We start from the raw sequence: 17,405 nt of genomic DNA, 5'->3' as shown, positions 1-17,405 counted from the left end.
CTGCATGGTTTGTAGGCGGCTTTGTCCTGTCCTGCCATCTTCTCTGCCGACAGGTTCATTGAGCCAAACCAAGCACCTGTGCTGCCCTCCTGCAAGACTCAGGCTGAGAAATTATGAAAAGGCTCAAGTGGAATTATAAGCAGTTAGAGTTTGCTACATTTTATTGACAAGTTCACCACAGTTTACACATTTTGGCATGAAGGCTGGATTCAACTCAAAGTCACAGTGTAATAATGGTGCACTTCATCGATTTCAAGCTAATTGCAGAGATACACATCAGTGACAAACTGTTGAGATGCTAAGGATATCCTAAATCTCTGAGTCATTTCTTCCAATCAAAACTGTTCATCCATCCCCCTACAGAACATACTTATTACTGCATTTTACAGTATTTTAGAAAACAGCTCATAGAATGAATAAAAATGATGCTTGCATTTTGAAATAATAGACATTACATGGTACACAGAACCTCTCTGAAAAGAAACACTGTCAGAGTCCACAAAGAGTGCATGAGAGATTTCAATAAAACAGGTCTTCAGGAATGTCAGACAAAATGGTATGCTGATGGACTATCGTAGTTATTAAGTACTATCCTAAGACGCCTCCTACAGGCATGGAAAACACAATGCTCCACAGTAAGGGAGACTGAAATGCTGGAATTGCCATGGCAAGTGGTATAAGAAATGATTAAATGACTCGTGGAAGTCAGTTTGCTAGAGGAGATATACTGCGAGTACATAGGCTGGAAAATTCCACCAGATGATTCTGCTACATAGGAAGGCTTGAAAAACACATTTACCAAGGTCATTAGGAACTCCCCAACAAGAAGAGCACCAGTATCAAAGGCCAGAGCTGAAGACAGGAAGGCCATTAAAGAACAAGTTTCACTCTTAGGAATAGCAGAGAGGTGCTCATACGCTTTAGAAGCTAAGTAAATTCAATCATCATAATGAGTGGCAAAACCGAAGGTGCCTGAGACTTATGAAGATGGTTAATAGAACATGGTATTCATAGGAGTGAAAATAGATGAGCAGTCAACAAAGGTACTTCAATTTGTGCCATCAAAATAAATTAAGGATGGATGATGAGGATTAGGAGACTGGGGGTATTTGGCCCTGATAACAAGTTACAATCCCTTGCTCAGTTTCTGGACCCATGCTAGTAGTCGGGTCTGGAAATCATTGGCTGAAGAAAAAGATAGCCCCCAAGAGTAAAAGTGCTACAACACCTTGGAAAGTACAGGTAACCCCCATATAACACTATTGTTAGGTTCCTTTAAATTGTCATGTTATGCAAATCCGTGTTATACAAAACAAAGACTAGTACAAAAAAGGGGTTTAGGTTCCAAAAATTTTTAAAACATACTATTATATTTTTATAAGTAAGAGAAATATCTTTATTAAAGCATTTTTCACCAAAAGTATAACATATTAATATGTACTAAATAATGTTTTCTTCGTCATCACTACTAAGCACCATTAACTGAGGGTGTTTTCTTTGTGACAAGATATCTTCATCCTCTGAACTTAATTCTCCACGAACAAAATGGATTTAAAATTCTAATAAGTTTTAAAATTCTGCAGTCAAATCTGATACGACACCCACACTCAAATGAAAAATTTCAAATGAGATATCTTTTCTTCTTAAAAGCTCTTATTATGTCCCGTGTTGTTCCGGGATTTCCCTAATTTCGAATGAGATATTTTTTGCTCTTAAAAGCTCTTATTATGCTCTGTGTTGTTCGGGGATTTCTCTAATTCTCAAACTGTGTTAAAGTAAAACTGTGTTTTAGGATGCAGTGTTGTACGAGGGTTTTCCCCAACTCTCAAACCGTGTTAGAGCGAAACCATGTTATAGAAGTGCCGTTATACGAGGATTACCTGTGTGCACATTCCAACACCTTGGAATGAGTCCCTCAGTCTTCCAAGAAGACTTACGTCTATTTACATAGGTAACTATGCACTGGTGAAAGGTACACAATAATCCCAGGATTACTGAACATAAAGCTTGTGTTGACATTGATACCTGGAACCAACATAACCTCCCTATTAGACCATTTGATGTCATTTCTCCTATCTTTGAAAGTATAATCAGAATAGACAAAACTGGTCATTGTCACAACCCCCATATTGGGTCTTTGATCTATGGGATAAGAGTTACCATATCCAACAAGGCCTAACAGAAGCCATTGATATGACCCATATCCCTCTCCCTTAAGGCAGATGGTACATTTTTTTTTACATATCATGTACCAAGGGGTAGAAGGAGAGGGGAAAATTAGTGCCACTCTTACAAATCTAGATGCCGGAGTGGTCATCCCTATTGTATCCTCATTTATTTCACTAGTCTGTCTGCTACAAAAATTATGGTTCTGGAGAATTACAGTAGACTATTGAAAATTCAACAATACTTTAGTCCCTATTGCAATCATAGTACCAAATGTGGTATTTTTGCTAGAGATCATTAATGTTTTCATGAGGCCACTGAGTTAGCAAAGGATTCTTTTTCATCCTATCAGAAAAGACGTTCAGAAACAGTTTGCGCATGGAAGGGTCAAGATCATACATTTGCAGTTTTAGCCCTGGGCTATGATAGATAATTCACTTGGCCCTTTCATAGTAGCATCTGAAGTTATCATAGCATCTGGACATCCACAGACTATCACATTGATTCAGTGTATCAAGGCCATCAGGTAAATTTTACCTAATAAGCAAGAAGTAGCTATCATGACGATGCTCTTGAATATAGAAGGTAAAGAAGGAAGAAACGAAGCAAGTTCAGAAAAGCAGGTTCAAGTAGATTTGAGTGAGTCTTGTTCTGTAGGTAAGGCATGTGGACCAGAAAGAAGGGAATAAAAGAGAATGAGTACCAAGAAACAGAACACAGTAATTCAGAAGTTTAGAATTAACTCTGGATTGTGGACACACAATGTGACATATAGATGATGTGTCACAGAATTGTACACTTGAAAACTATGTAACTTTACTAACCATTGTCACCGCAATAAACTTTTTTATAAACAAAGTTTAGTTGATCTAATACATGTGGTCTATTTTCACTGAATTCAAGAAAATGGGAACAAACAATGGGAGAAAAAGAAAAATTTGAAATGGAGGTAGTACTTTTGAAGAAATGTATTCACTCCAAGAATCACACAGGGTATACACATTTTTTAATCTAATTTGAAACCTTCCCTTAATAATCTCCATCACTTTGATAAGAATAAACTTCTAAAATAACATAATTCTATAAACTCTCACTCTGATCACACGTTGGTGTTTGGAGGCTCCACATGCTATCTGCTTGGCATGTAGCTTCAGAGTTATATTTCTCAGAACATGAATATGAAACTGAGTCTCCAGAGTAATAGGCACAGCTATTTGCAGAATCATTTCTTCTCTCTTCAGTGATTTTTTAAAATTACATTTATTGGGATGACATTGTTTAGTACAATTATATAGGTTTCAAGTGTACAATTCTGTAATACATCATCTGTATATCACATTGTGTGTTCACCACTGAATCAGTTCTCCTTTTATCCCCATATGTGAGTATTTGACCCTCTTACTCTCTTCTACCACCCTCCCTCCCTCTTTGCCCTCTGGTAACCACTGAACTGTTGTCTGTGTCAGTGGGTTGTGTCAGTGAGTTTTTGTTTGTTTGCCTTGTTTGTTGTTTGCCATTCTTCAGCTCTGGTATTGGGAACATACTTCTAAATAATAAGTGAGGCTAATCGTTGGTAAAATCACCATGAAGAGGCTCCTATAGTTAATGACTTCATTTCAACCTTTGGAAAAACTCACTGCAGAAGAGACTGAGCAAACAGGCAAGGGTGCCCAAGACACTTTGAGTCTGCTCTCCCCATCCCTGAGTTGCTAAAGTAGCCTAACCCAGTCGTTTCCCTCCAACTAAACATGATAAATTGGATTAAACCTGTATGAAAATGTAAATTTTCAAAATTATTCAAAAGCAATGACAAATAACCTCCATCTCATTATGACTTTATTAGGGCTGAAACCAAGTAATGATAGTTACAGAATTATATATTTTCTAGAAATAGAAGTTTTAAAACATTTTCCAACTCATGGGTATTTAAGACTCCTTTAACATTAATTATTACTACTTTATCTGAACATTCTTCTATAGGCTAATTGACCCATCTAACCAAATATGCCACACCAAGTATGCTTACATTCTCACATCTGTACCTGTGCTTATATCCTATCATATCCTTATATCCTATCTATCCCAAGAGTAGAATGCCACTCTTTTTCTCTGCTTGCTATTTAAGTCCCATTTGCCCTGTCAAGTCTCTTACTGCCCCAGCAAATAGTCATCATTCATTTCTCAGGTCCTACAGCAGTTACTAGGAAGAAAGTACATATTCTATCCAACTATTTATTGAGCTCTTACTTAATCTAGACATTATGTATATATCATGTATGTATTCTATGACACTATCTACACCATACATAGTATATGTATAGTATGTATACTATAGAAGTTATGTATACATAATCTAGACATTTCATATGTTATCTCATCTAATTATCACAACACCCCTAAGAGATACACATTACCATCTTCCCCACGTTTTATAGAAGAAAAACAGATCTTTGGAGAGCTTAAGTGTCTTGTTCTAAGGGAGGCAGTTACTGAGTGGCAGAGACAGAACTGAGATCTGTCTTGCTCAGAAGTCCATATTCTCAATCATTTCAGTCTACACTCTCTAATAATTATTTAACAACTAATTTATGCTGTCCAAATGTATATTTTTTCCCTATTGAGTTCAGGCAACATGTCTCAAGTATCTTTGTGTCTGTGCTGCTGACACTGTAGGTCCAAAATAAATATTCCCTGTGTACAAATCTAGCTTCACAAATGGAATTTTCTAAGTCTCAGCTCATTGGAACAAACACATCATTAGAAAATGCCTTCTTATGAATTAACCCAACAAATATTTATGTAAATTGGTCCCTAGAAGTCTGTTCAGCTGACACTGAGACACATTTTTGCAGTACTATAAGAAAAATAAGTCATAACCACATGAATAGCAAAATCACAATATCAGTCAGTTTATAATAACATGTCTAAAGATAAGAAATCCTAAAAAGATGAGTCTAAAAAAGAAAAAGAAAACCAAGGGGAAAGGATAAGATAACATTTTCTAAAAGGGACCAGAAGTATATTTTAAGGTTTATATAAAAATTGCTTCGATGGATAAGATATAGGCAGGTATTTGTCTTGGAGTGAGGAGTTGAGCAACAGTTGAAAGGCAGCAGAAAGATGTTATTGAAGAATGAAAGAGATGCAAGCTCAGAAACTAGAGTGAGACAGATTTGGACAAACAAGGCCCAGAGGTGACATGGGATTTGAGGAAATGGAAGAGGAAGGGATAAACACAAAGAAAACCGAAGGAATCGTGACAAGTCTCTGTGACTTGTTTTATGTAATCTACCTTCACAGCCTCATGAAAGAAAAAGAGGACTGTAAGGTCAAAGTAATGGTACTCAGGGAAGATGAGAGTGCTGGGGTGGGGTAGAGCTTTGGAAGCATAACAGATTTAGCTATTTCAAGAGAGGAGAATCATCCACGATATATGAATTCTTTTACATAACCTTAAAATTTCTCTTAAAATATCCATTATGATGTAAAAAATTCCAAAGTAAAAAACTTTTGTAACCACCTTTGAAAAACAACTTGGAAGTCACACCATGATATTAAGAAAGTTCATAAAGCTTGAACAGCATGGGATCATTCTGGGGCCCTAGAAATTAATTTTGACAAAGGATGCCAAGGTGGCATTTGGGGACTCCACATTCCCTCTGTTTGGGATATAATCGTTGTTTCATCAAAATTAGAAAAATACCTGATATCACATGAATAGGAAACACAGTCTCTGTTGAAATAGACATAGGTATTGGTGAAATATCTTCTTTTTTGAGTCATTTTGTCATTCTGTGCAAAATGCTCTATATTAATTGCTCTGATAGATGGTATAAAGGATATATATGTCAATATTTTAAAAATATTCTTAGAAATTATTTCTTTTAAAGAAGTCATATTAGTAAGTGAATAAAAAATTTTGCTTTTATTAACATATTTCCATTTATAAATCAAAATAATTACTCATGTCTGCACTTATAACCAGCACTACCCTAGACGGGCTTGTAGCTCCTTGCAAACCCTTTCAGTGATCATTAATTAAGGACAATTATTCCCTCATTTGCAATACCTTACAGTTATATAATGTTTTCAGTTTATACAAGACTTTATAATTTCACCTTAATAAATTCATTCATTATTTGTAATAACATAATATTTACTTTCTGGATTGCAAAAGTTTTCTACTCAATTATGAATGCAATAGAAAAAAAAACCTGTAGAAGAATTAATTATGAATCCATTTAAATATAAAACATTAATATAAAAATTCGGTTTTTGTGGCTAGATCAGCTCTTCAAGGATTTGTAATATTTTGCTTTCCAAATAATTATAGACTATATGGGAAGAACTAAAATAATTTAAGTATATTTCTTTTAATTAGTTTCATGTATACAAAACAAAATAATTAGATATTTACACCCCTCACAAAGAGATAATCCCCACCCCCAATCAACCAAAATGCCTATCAATACATAGATGATTGGATAAAGAAACTGTAGTACATTTATACAATGGGGTGTTACTCTGCCATAAAAAAGAATGAAATCTTACCATTTGCAACAACATGGATGAACCTAGACAATATTATGCTAAGTGAAATAAGTATATTTTTTAACAAAATACTTTATTGCACTTCTCCAAAATTATACTGAATTATTGCAATTTGGTTATATTTAACAAATTATTAATCAGGAATTTTCCCCCATACCTTGGTTTAAACACTCCTGTCTTCCCTATCACATCTGTACTCACCACACAGGAGAGATGGACATTGCAATAGAGACAGAATCCCAAGGTACAGTGTTGGGAAAATTCTCTGAAGCTTGAGAGGCATGGTGCAGAGTCTGAGATACACCACTGGGGGTGAGTGACAATGGTGGACACTGGAAAATATCCGAAAATGACCTTCACCACCCAGCTGAACTGCAATGAGTGCATTATGAGGTCTATAATAACCAAATTGCTGACTTTCAAAATAAAGAGGAACATTCCCCAGAAATAAATGAGTGGACTTCTCTGTAATATTAATGGCAGCACTATTAAATTTCAACCCTCCTAGAGAGAAGGAAAACAAATAAACCCAACATGTGGTTGCTTCAATTTATAATGAGGAACTAAAACAAAATCTGAGTCTATCAGATAAAACATACTAATTAAAACAATTTAACAAAAGATTTTTTTACAAAACAGCTTTCAGTTATTAATAATGTTCCAAACTTTTACATAAATCATTGCATTTAATTTCTTAAAGCAAAACTACAACATAGGCATTATAGCCATATTTTACAGGTGAGGAAACTAATTCTGAAAGACTGAGAACACTTCCCAAAAACTTTCTCATCAGTGGCCATGTCAGATTCTGAACCCAAGTCTGTTTCAAATCCCAAACTCTTTCTATTATGTCAAACTAATTTCCATTTAATGAAATCAAACTACAAAGTTTTCTTTTACAAGATCCTGAACCTGTCTTTTAGGAGACCATGCCTAGGAATCTTTTGCTTCTACTATGGTGGAAAAGACCACAGAATCTCTGCTCTATCTGGAAACCAAATCCCTATGTGATATGCCAAGAATTAGCTCTGTTTAGCCACAGAACTCAATAATTCAGGCCTCAGTCTCCGCATATGTTTGAAGATGGATTTGGGACTAGAAGGGGCTCTATGATACTTAGCATAAAGTACTAGGAAAAATTACTTAGGAACCACGCCTTCAAAGGGATTACAATATAGTTTAGAAAGACACTCGGTGTGAGGTGGGAGGGATAGTGGATGGGGGGAGGGGAGTTCACAGTGTGAGGGATATAAATGATGAATGTCTAAGTATTACCTTGTCTTGTACACCTGAAACTAATAAATTAAAATTTAAAAAAAAGAAAGACATTTGTCATGCAGGGTGTCATGCAGGGTCTCAGCTCCCACTTCCCACATAACAACTCAGAATATGGTGAGGCCAAAAAGGAATACCCACGAAGCCATAGATAGGGGAATCATACCACTATATTCTCCCTGGCGGCTGGGTTGGAGACACAGGAAGCAGGAGCCACACTACGTCCCGACGTCCACTTCTGCACACACTGCAACCCGACGTCCACTTCTCTCTGCCAACCAACCTCACTTGCTAGCTGCAATCCATCGTGCTAACTGCAATCTGCTCTTGCTAGCTCAGCCACCATCTTCTTGCTAGCCCTCATTTCCTGCTAGCGTAGCCATGGCAGTTATATTAGTGGCCATTGGCTCACTGGTTACAGCTGCCGGCCAACTAGCCACAGCTGATGGCCATCCAATCACAGTTGATGGCCATTTACTACCTGAGTGAGCACCTTTCCACATGAGGTTGAGAGCCTGAAAACTGCACTCCTGCCTCTGTCCCCACACTCCACCCCTACAGGGTCTCGCCTCACAATCTATGCAACAAGCATCTTCCGCGAGGGGCCCTGTGGGAGGAGCCTGGAGGTGAATGCAGTATCCTGGACACAGCCAGGCTCTCTGGGCCTGGGCACAGCCAGGGCCTCTCAGGGCACTGCCACTCTCTCTGGGCACAGCCAGACTTCCTGGACTCAGCCATGGCTCTCACATATTCTCAACGGCGGCCAGTCGAGTCACAGAAGCAAACATCTGCCAGTTCCACTATATGGTGGTACGTTCCCAAGTAAACAGTCAAGCCGTCCATCAAATCAGGGATGGAAGGCAATTCCCCATAGTCCACAGTCATTTGCCAGGTCTGTGCATTGGCCCCACAACGTGTGCTCTCTCTGCAGGGCAAGGGCTCCAAGAACTCCCCAACCTGGGGGTGAGGGCCTGTGGGGACAGAGCCCCAGAAAGCAGTTTCCAGGCTTTCGGCCTCATGTGGAGAGGTGCTGGCTCAGGTAGCAAATAGCCATCAGCTGTGGCTGGTTTGCCGTCAGCTGTAACCGTTGAGCCATTGGCCACTGATAGAACTGCCGCGGCTAAGGAGGGAAGCTGAGGAGAGTGGAGGAGAATTAAGGAGAATCGGTTGGTTGGCAGCAAAGTGGACAGCAGGTCGCACGTTGTGTGAACCCAATCTCCAGTGAGACCATAATGGTATGACTCCCCTACCTATGGATCCGTGGGTGTTCCTTTTTGGCCTCACCACATCCTGCATTCTTATGTGGGGAGAGGGAGCAGAGACCCCGCAGGAGACACTGCATGACAGGGCCTCAGCAAGCACTTCCCAGCCCACAGTGCGGCACCAACCTTAGCTTTCTCCAGCCTATGCTGGTTGGAGAACTTTCCACATCTTCCCACCCCTCCACGGGGGTCCAGCTCTCCGGCAGCTGCTCCTCCTGGTCTTCCTGAGACTGAGTGTTCATATGCACAAACTGCTCCACCGGCCTTCGGAGAGCTTTGGCCAGCACCGTACCCTGCTCACTGTGCCATATGTAGTGCAGGGTGTCACACAGGGTCTCTGGTCTGGCTTCCCACATAAGAATGCAGGACACAGTAAGGCCAAAAATGAACACCTACAGAGCCATAGATAGGGGAGTCATACCACTATAGTCTCACTGGTGGCTGGGTTGGAGACACAGGAATCAGGAGCCACACGATCTGCAACTCGCCGTCCACTTCTCTCTGCCAACCAACCTCACTTGCTAACTGCACTCCATTCTTGCTCGCTCAGCCACCATCTTCTTGTTAGCCCCCCATTTCTGCTAGCGTAGCCACAACAGTTATATTAGTGGCCAATGGCTTACGGGTTACAGCTGACGGCCAACTAGCCACAGCTGATGGTCATGCAATCACAGTTGATGGCCATTTGCTACCTGAGTGAGCACCTTTACACGTGAGGCCGAGAGCCTGGAAACTGCACTCCTGGCTCTGTCCCCACAGAGTGTGTGATAGGGAGAAGATAGTGAAAGAGAGAGGGAAATTAAAGCTGGGTCTAATTGAGTTTTAAGTGCCAAGATTAGGAGTTTGGACATAGGAAATGAAAAGCCACTATTTTGGTGGGGGGGGGAGCCTGGGAGGAGGTGACATGATTACTGTGCTTTTGGAAGATCACTACGGCAGAAGAGGACAAGATAGACTGAAAAAGTCAGAGAGGAGACAAGGAGATTATTAAGAAGATTATTGCACTTGGCCAGGTGAGCCACAGAGATGATCTGAATAAGAAAATGGCAGAGGAGTTAGGGAAGAGGTAGTAAACGAAAGAAAACCAAGAAAATGGTGAGACTAAGGAAAGGTGTTATCTCTATCTACCTAAGTTCTCTACGGCAATGGTCAAAAAGAGCGATAATCCGTTGGATCAAAGCATTGCTTTTGCTACAAAAAGGCGCAGAAGAAGAAGGACAGGGAAGAGGAGAAAGGGGGGAAGGGGAGGAGAAGAAAGAGGAGGGGGAGGAGGGGGAGGAGGGGGGAGGAGGAAGAAAAGCAGGAGGAGAAACATTATTGTTGTGTTTCTTGCTTCTGGTAACACATTATTCTTTAAGGCAAGATACCTATCAGGCCATTTGTACTCCCTAACAGAGAAACACTTACATATCCTAATTATAGTCTTTATATCTAAAGTGATACATAAAATTAACTTTCAGAGAAACACAGGGCTTCACCTTTTAGTCTAAAACCTGGCATAGATTGAGACAGTCTCCTGTTACCATCCATCCTTACTTAGATTAATTGAGAGTGGATGGCCACTCACGTCAACTCGGTCTTCTCCCTGTTCCTCCCAAAGCTGTCACTGCCCACCTTGGCAGGGGTGAAGCTATGGCACCCCTCGCACTCCATGCAGCAGCTTAACTCTTTCATTGAGTAAAGGCTCATGTCAGATTCGTAACTTTCCAAAACTTCTGATCATGCCACTCCTCCAACCTCGTCTCCTGCTACCTGCATACACACACACCCTCGGTCCTTATGTGCTCTATTTAGAACTTCAATTCTGCCCCAAAACTCAATTGACATAATAGCCAATTTGTTTATAACAATTTATGTTAAATTTATGTTAAACTTATGTTAAATGAGTCAACATTCTCTATCAGTATGAAGAAACAGAAATCTAAGACTCTGAGGCTTTCACATGGCCCCATATTTCTACCACAGGATGACCACCTGTTCCAGTTTTCTTGGTATTAAGAGGTTTCCCAGAAGTAGGAACTTTTAGTACTAAAATTGGGACAGTCTCAGAAAAACTGGTGGTTAGCCACCCCATGTCAGTTTCCCCCTTTCTGCACTTAGAACCCATCTCTCCCTGCCATTTACTTGTAAGCCAGAGAGAGCTGTGGCAAAGACAAGTTGCACATAATGAAAACCAGACATCTCAAAGCTCAAAAAAAAAATTCAGAAATATTAAAATTCTCCCAAAGAAAAATAATTCCAAGTTGTCAGTAAGACAGTAATTTAGTAACCGTAGCCAATTGACCATTTAGTGAAATTGGCAAGAATCTTAAAATACTAAAATGTTAGCAAAAGAGTAAATGGCTTTTAAAAATTTAAAAGATGACTCTTTAAAGTGAAAATGTCCCCTATAAATTTCTGTATTTGTACTTGAAATTCATAAAGAAAATATATGCATTAAGTTTATTAGGAAGAAAGCCTTTATAAATACATTCATTGAAAACAATATAGCCACAAGATTACTAAACCCCATATGTTCAACAGATTCTTAAAATAGGGGGGCTAAAAAGTACATATTCATAACTGTCTTGAAGTAAAGTATATTTATATTCTTTGTCGAATAAACTAAAAAAGAATCTGGAGGCTTTGCTAGAAATAAGTGATAAAGATTAATTCAAGGGTCTTGGAGATTGCAAACTGGGAATACAGCTAGGCAAAAACCCAGAAGTGTTCCAAAGAAGAAAGAAACTTTTGTAGGGGAAAAGGGGGGAGGAGGGTTCTATGGAAAGTAACCTCACAGGGTGATCTGATCATAAATTCCTAACTGGGCAGGTCATGGTGGGTAGTCAAGCCCACAAGTTCTTTATTAAAAGGCTGATCTTTGCCTTAAACAAGCCCTGTCTGTTGTTTCTGTGCATCTAGGTTAACACACTTTTGAAATGCCACCTTTCAGGCCCCTCCTTCTAATACCTGACAACCCTTTTCAATCCCTCAAAAGAGCACATACCCTTAACTACCCTGTAATCCAATCTCCACGTGACCACCCCAAGAGAGCACAAAATGTTATTAACTATCCTGTAACATGACCCCTGAGTTGCTTTCTCCTACCTTCATATAATCTTCCTTATGTTCCCTCCTTAATTTCAAATGCTTAAAAAGAAACTGCAAACTATTATTCTCTGAAGCATTTGTCTCAGTCTACTGAGATCTTGTTTCCAGGTGTGTCCTGTTTGGCTCAAATAAATTTTTTATAAAAATTCTCTACAGATTTGGACATTCTTACATCAACAAGTTAAAAGTTCTTCTAATAAAAAGTATGTTCTTGAGAATTATCAATCCTTCCACCTTAGCCCTAGCATTGGTCCAGGATGGTTATCAGTCAGATGTCAGGCAGTCAAGATGAGGAATGCCAGGTGGTCTGGAAGATGGGTGCCAGGAAGTCTGATCACATCCCGGTGGTCTGAGTAATGGATGTCAGGTGGATGTATAGGTGAGCCCTTCAGGGGTGATCAGGTGGCCTAGATACATGCATCATTTGGGGATAATTAATTAGAGGGTTACTAAAGGTCCAGTTATATACAGACATTGACACAGGACTAGGAAGTTCAAAAAAAGTTTAAGTTTCAGGGTAGTAAAATAAAAATGGAATCTTTTTCCATGCCTCAAGCTTCATACTGTTAATAATTTTAGCAGCTTGGTTGAAATGACTCCATTTTATGTATTCCCTATCTTCACTTTCTCTTCATCTTGAATATATTCTGAAATTTCCACTGTCCTACCTTCTTATCCCTACCCATATCATCTGTCCTCTGGCCCTTCATCAAATCTTACTTATTTTCCAGATGCATCTCTAACACTGCTTCTGTTCCCCGGGTCAGTCTCAATATTCCAATTACAATTTAGTGTTTATAATTATATTCCAGTTCTAACTTGGATTATAGCTAAAGTCTAAAGTCCATCTTTCCCCTAAACCACAAACTCCTGGAAGTGAGAAAGTAAGTTTTTATTCATCTCTGCCTTGCACAGCAAAGGTGCAAAACAAATGTTCTCTGAATTTAAATTCAAAAGTATCCAGTGACAAAAGACATTTTTTAAAAAAGTTTCATGTGCAGTGTGTGTGTGTGTGTGTGTGTGTGTGTGTGTGTGTCTGTTGTCAAATTTTACTTGATTTAAAGATAGGCACATCTTTATTTTAATAAGAAACTGACACTTGTGACTTTACTGTAGGTTTCAAGATTTCTCTTCCCCCATGTTTACATAATTAACAGTCAAGGGAGGGCAGTGAGACAAGACCAGTAAAAGGAGGGTGGAAGAGTGAAGCAAAAAATTGTTCTCCTTTCTCCACAGCTCAAACCTGAGTTAGGTAATGAGGGCAGATGAAAATCAGCCACACCTACTCTGTGGTATGGAGATTATTTCACTCTTTTGACCTCAACCTCACAAGACCACAACCCGAGTGCTTTCCACAGAAGAGGACAGTATGTGGCCAGGACACTGGCCTGCATGGACTCTGGAATGACACCTAGGTCATGGAAATTAACCTCACAGAGGAGTATCTGATCATAAATCCTGTTTCCACCATCTGGGAACTATGTACCTGTGGGCAAGATATTCAGGCTCTCTTAGCCCCAATTTCCTCTTTTAGAAGATAAGAATGATACTGCACATATCTCTCAGAATTGTTGAGAGAATTAAATAAGAAGAGTCTCTGTAAAATGTTTGGCTTGGTGCCTAAAACATGGTGAACATTAAAAATACATGTAAGAGGTGTGATCAAACAATATGGTGAATGTTTAAATTCAAAAAGTATATTACAGTGTAGGAAAAGCCAGTCAGGCTTTCCTCCCCTGGTCAGATAGTGACCCTGACCGGCCAGCTGGTCTGATAAGATGGAATGCTGCGCAGACATAGTACATCCTGAAAATGTTACTGTAAAAATTCCTATGTCAACACCTTGGCTGTGAGACGCTTTTGTGTCTGTATGATATACAAGGGTCCGACCATTCTACAGGGGGCGGAGGCTGCTGCTCCTGTGGGCTGATGAGTTATGAGACTGCTGCTGGCTGCGTTTTGTAACCTGAGAATGTCCAGCTGTGTGCAGCAGTAAGAAACCCCTGGCTGTCTCCCAGGAAGCCTATAAATAAAACATGTCTGCTTTGTCTTTGGCTCCACGTATCTTCTTCCAGCTCCCAGAGTCGCAGACACCTTACCCCAGGACTCAACCCATTCGGACGTACAGTAAGAGACACATTGCCATTAATCCCCCTCAAAATACTCCCCCTCGCTTCAAACACACTTATCCCATCATTCTTGCCACTTTCTGAAGCAGTACTGGAAGTCCTCTTTTGTGAGTGTCTTTGGTTGTGCTGTTGTGGCTGCCCCCATGTCCTGAATCATTTTGACTTTGGGGCAGAGCCAGAAGTCACACGATGCCAAATCCGGTGAATAAGATGGATGAGGACATACCATAATTTTTTATTTGACAGAAATTGCCATATACCAGAAGTGATGTGTGACACGGAGCATTGTCATGATAGAGCATGATTTATAGCACATTTTAAAATACACCTTCTCTCAACCATAGCGCACACCCGACTGACTGCATAGAACATGTTGAAACTTGTCACATACTGTTACTAAGGTTCCACACACTGCTTCCCATATTGAAGATCCCTGCCTTTCTGTTGGATGGCACTCAGCCACAGCATTCACTGTATTTTGTGATCACAATAGATAGGCTCTGTGTCACACATCGCTTCTGGTATGGCAATCTCTGTCAAATAAAAATATTATGGTGTGTCCTCATCCACCTTATTCACGGCCACTGCATGACTTCTGGCTCTTCCCCAAAGTCAAAATGACCATGAAAGGTAAATGTTTTGAATCAATTAAGGAGACTGAGGCTGCCACAGCAGCACAACCAAAGACACTCATGAAAGACGACTCCAGAACTTCAGAAAGTGATAAGAATAATGGGGTAAGTGTGTTTGAAGCAAGAGGGGGCATTTTGAGGGGGATTAATGACAATGTGTCTTTTACTGTAATAAATTCTTTTTTTCATGTAAACATTCACCATATTGTTTGATCACACCTTGTCATATGTATATAATATATATACATACATAGTATATGTCTATATTAGCAATTGTTAACCCTAAAGAGAGTAATAGAACTTAAATTAGCATGTGACTCTGCTAGAAGCTGAACTTCTAGGAGTAAAAATATTATCACAATAACTACGTAAAATTATTATGATGGATGGCTGATTCACCAAGATTCTTTAACTAAGCCCCAGAGCAGAGGAAAGCCCACTGGACTTGGGCCAGAAACCATTGGCTGGGTCTTCACTGTCGTCCTTGGTAATATTAAGACCCAGTGTCACACCCAGAGTAGAGATGCTGGCCCCCATGGGGTCTGTCCCAGGCTTCTTCTTTACTCACCCTTAACTGTCTTCTTGGGAAACACTCATCTACTTTGATCATCATCCATGAACCACTCACAAACCTCTGGGCCCAACTGTCTCCTATAGTTGCAAAACCTTATATGCTTCATAAACTCAATTATTAATAAAAATCTTATTCTACTCTACTCTCTCCCACATGTGTTTTATAAAAAACCTTAATGAGATATAATTCACATACCATAAAATTCATCCTCTTGAAGTATACAGTGGTTTGAAATTCAGTGGTTTTTAGTAACCATCACCACTATCTAATTTTAGAATATTTTATACACCCCCCAAAAACCGTGTATTCATTAGCAGCCACTTCCCATTTTCCCATCTCCCCAGGCCCTGGCAACCACTAATTTACTTTCTGTCTCTGTGCATTTGCCTATTCTAAACATTTTGTATAAATAGAATCATATAGTATGTGGTCTTTTGTGACTGGCTTCTTTCACTTAGCATACAGTTTTCAAGGTTCATTGAAATCATACCGTGTTTCCCAGAAAATAAGACCTAACCGGAAAATAAGACCTAGCATGATTTTTCAGGATGACATCCTCTGAACATAAGACCAAATGCGTCTTTTGGAGCAAAAATTAATATAAGACCCGGTCTTATTTTTGGGGAAACACGGTAGTACTTTATTCCTTTTTATGACTGAATAATATTTTGTTGTATGGATAGTCTACATTTTGTTTATCCATTCTTCAACTAAAGCACATTTAGATCATTTCCACTTTTGACATATATAATGCTACTATGAGCATTCATGTACATTTTTGTTTGGACACGTTTTTGTTTTTTCTTGAGTATACTCGTATACCTAGGAGTAAAATTGTTGGATCATATAGTAACTCAATACTTAACATTTTTAGGAATTGCCAAACCATTTTCTAAAGTGACTGCATCATTTTACATTTCCACAAGAAATGTATGAGGGCCCCAATTTCTTTACACTCTCCCTCAACACTTGTAATTGTCTTTTTAAATTTAGGCATCCTGGTAAGTATGAAGTGATACTGCATTGTGGGTTTGATTTACGTTTCTCTGACTAATGATGTTGAACATCTTTTTATGTGCTTATTAGTCATATGCATGACTTCTTTAGAGAAATGTCAATTCAAATCATTTGCTCATTTTTAATTGAGTTAATTGTCTATTTTTGTTGAGTAGTAATAATTCTTTTTACGTACTGGACAATTCACTTGTCATTCTGTGGGCTGTCCATTCGTTCTTGATAATGTTCTTTGAAGCACAAAAGTTCTTTTTAGTTTTGATAAAGTCCTATTTCTTTTTTATTTTATTGCTTGTATAGATCTAAGAAAAAATTGCCTACCCCAAGATCATGAAGATTTACTCTTATATTTTCTTCTGATTGTTTTATAGTTTAAACTCTTACATTTAAGTTTAAATGTAAACATTTTGGGATAATTGTTTTGCTTCTGTTTGTTCTAGTTACTTCACTTTTCACTTTTCTTTTACTGTTGAGATCAGGAGTCAGCCACAGAGAATAGTAGTTGAATGAATAAATTGACAATCTAAATAATATTATGCCATGTTCAACCAAGGGAGAAGAGAATTTCAAGAAAGAAGAGAACAATGCCAATGATGGAAAGTGAGGAGGACTATTGTTTCTTACTTGAAAGACTGAACAGAGGGTGACTAGTACCCCTTTTTATCAAATCTAAAGATCTCTGCTCTCAAAGATTGTGGAGGGTTGCTTGCTG

The 17,405-nt window shown here is 39.0% G+C and overlaps 1 protein-coding gene across 1 annotated transcript in view; it reads right to left on the bottom strand.

The window, feature by feature from the left end:
* The window catches only part of C4BPA (complement component 4 binding protein alpha), an 85,222-nt gene that overhangs the window by 26,343 nt on the left and 41,474 nt on the right, over positions 1 to 17,405 (bottom strand). The gene's annotated exons all lie outside the window — the stretch shown is intronic.

Source organism: Rhinolophus hipposideros, assembly GCF_964194185.1.
Source record: "Rhinolophus hipposideros genome assembly, chromosome: 19".
Taxonomy (NCBI): Eukaryota; Metazoa; Chordata; class Mammalia; order Chiroptera; family Rhinolophidae; genus Rhinolophus; species Rhinolophus hipposideros.
Note: the sequence above shows the minus strand (reverse complement) of the source record. Positions and strands in the feature narration are given on the sequence as shown.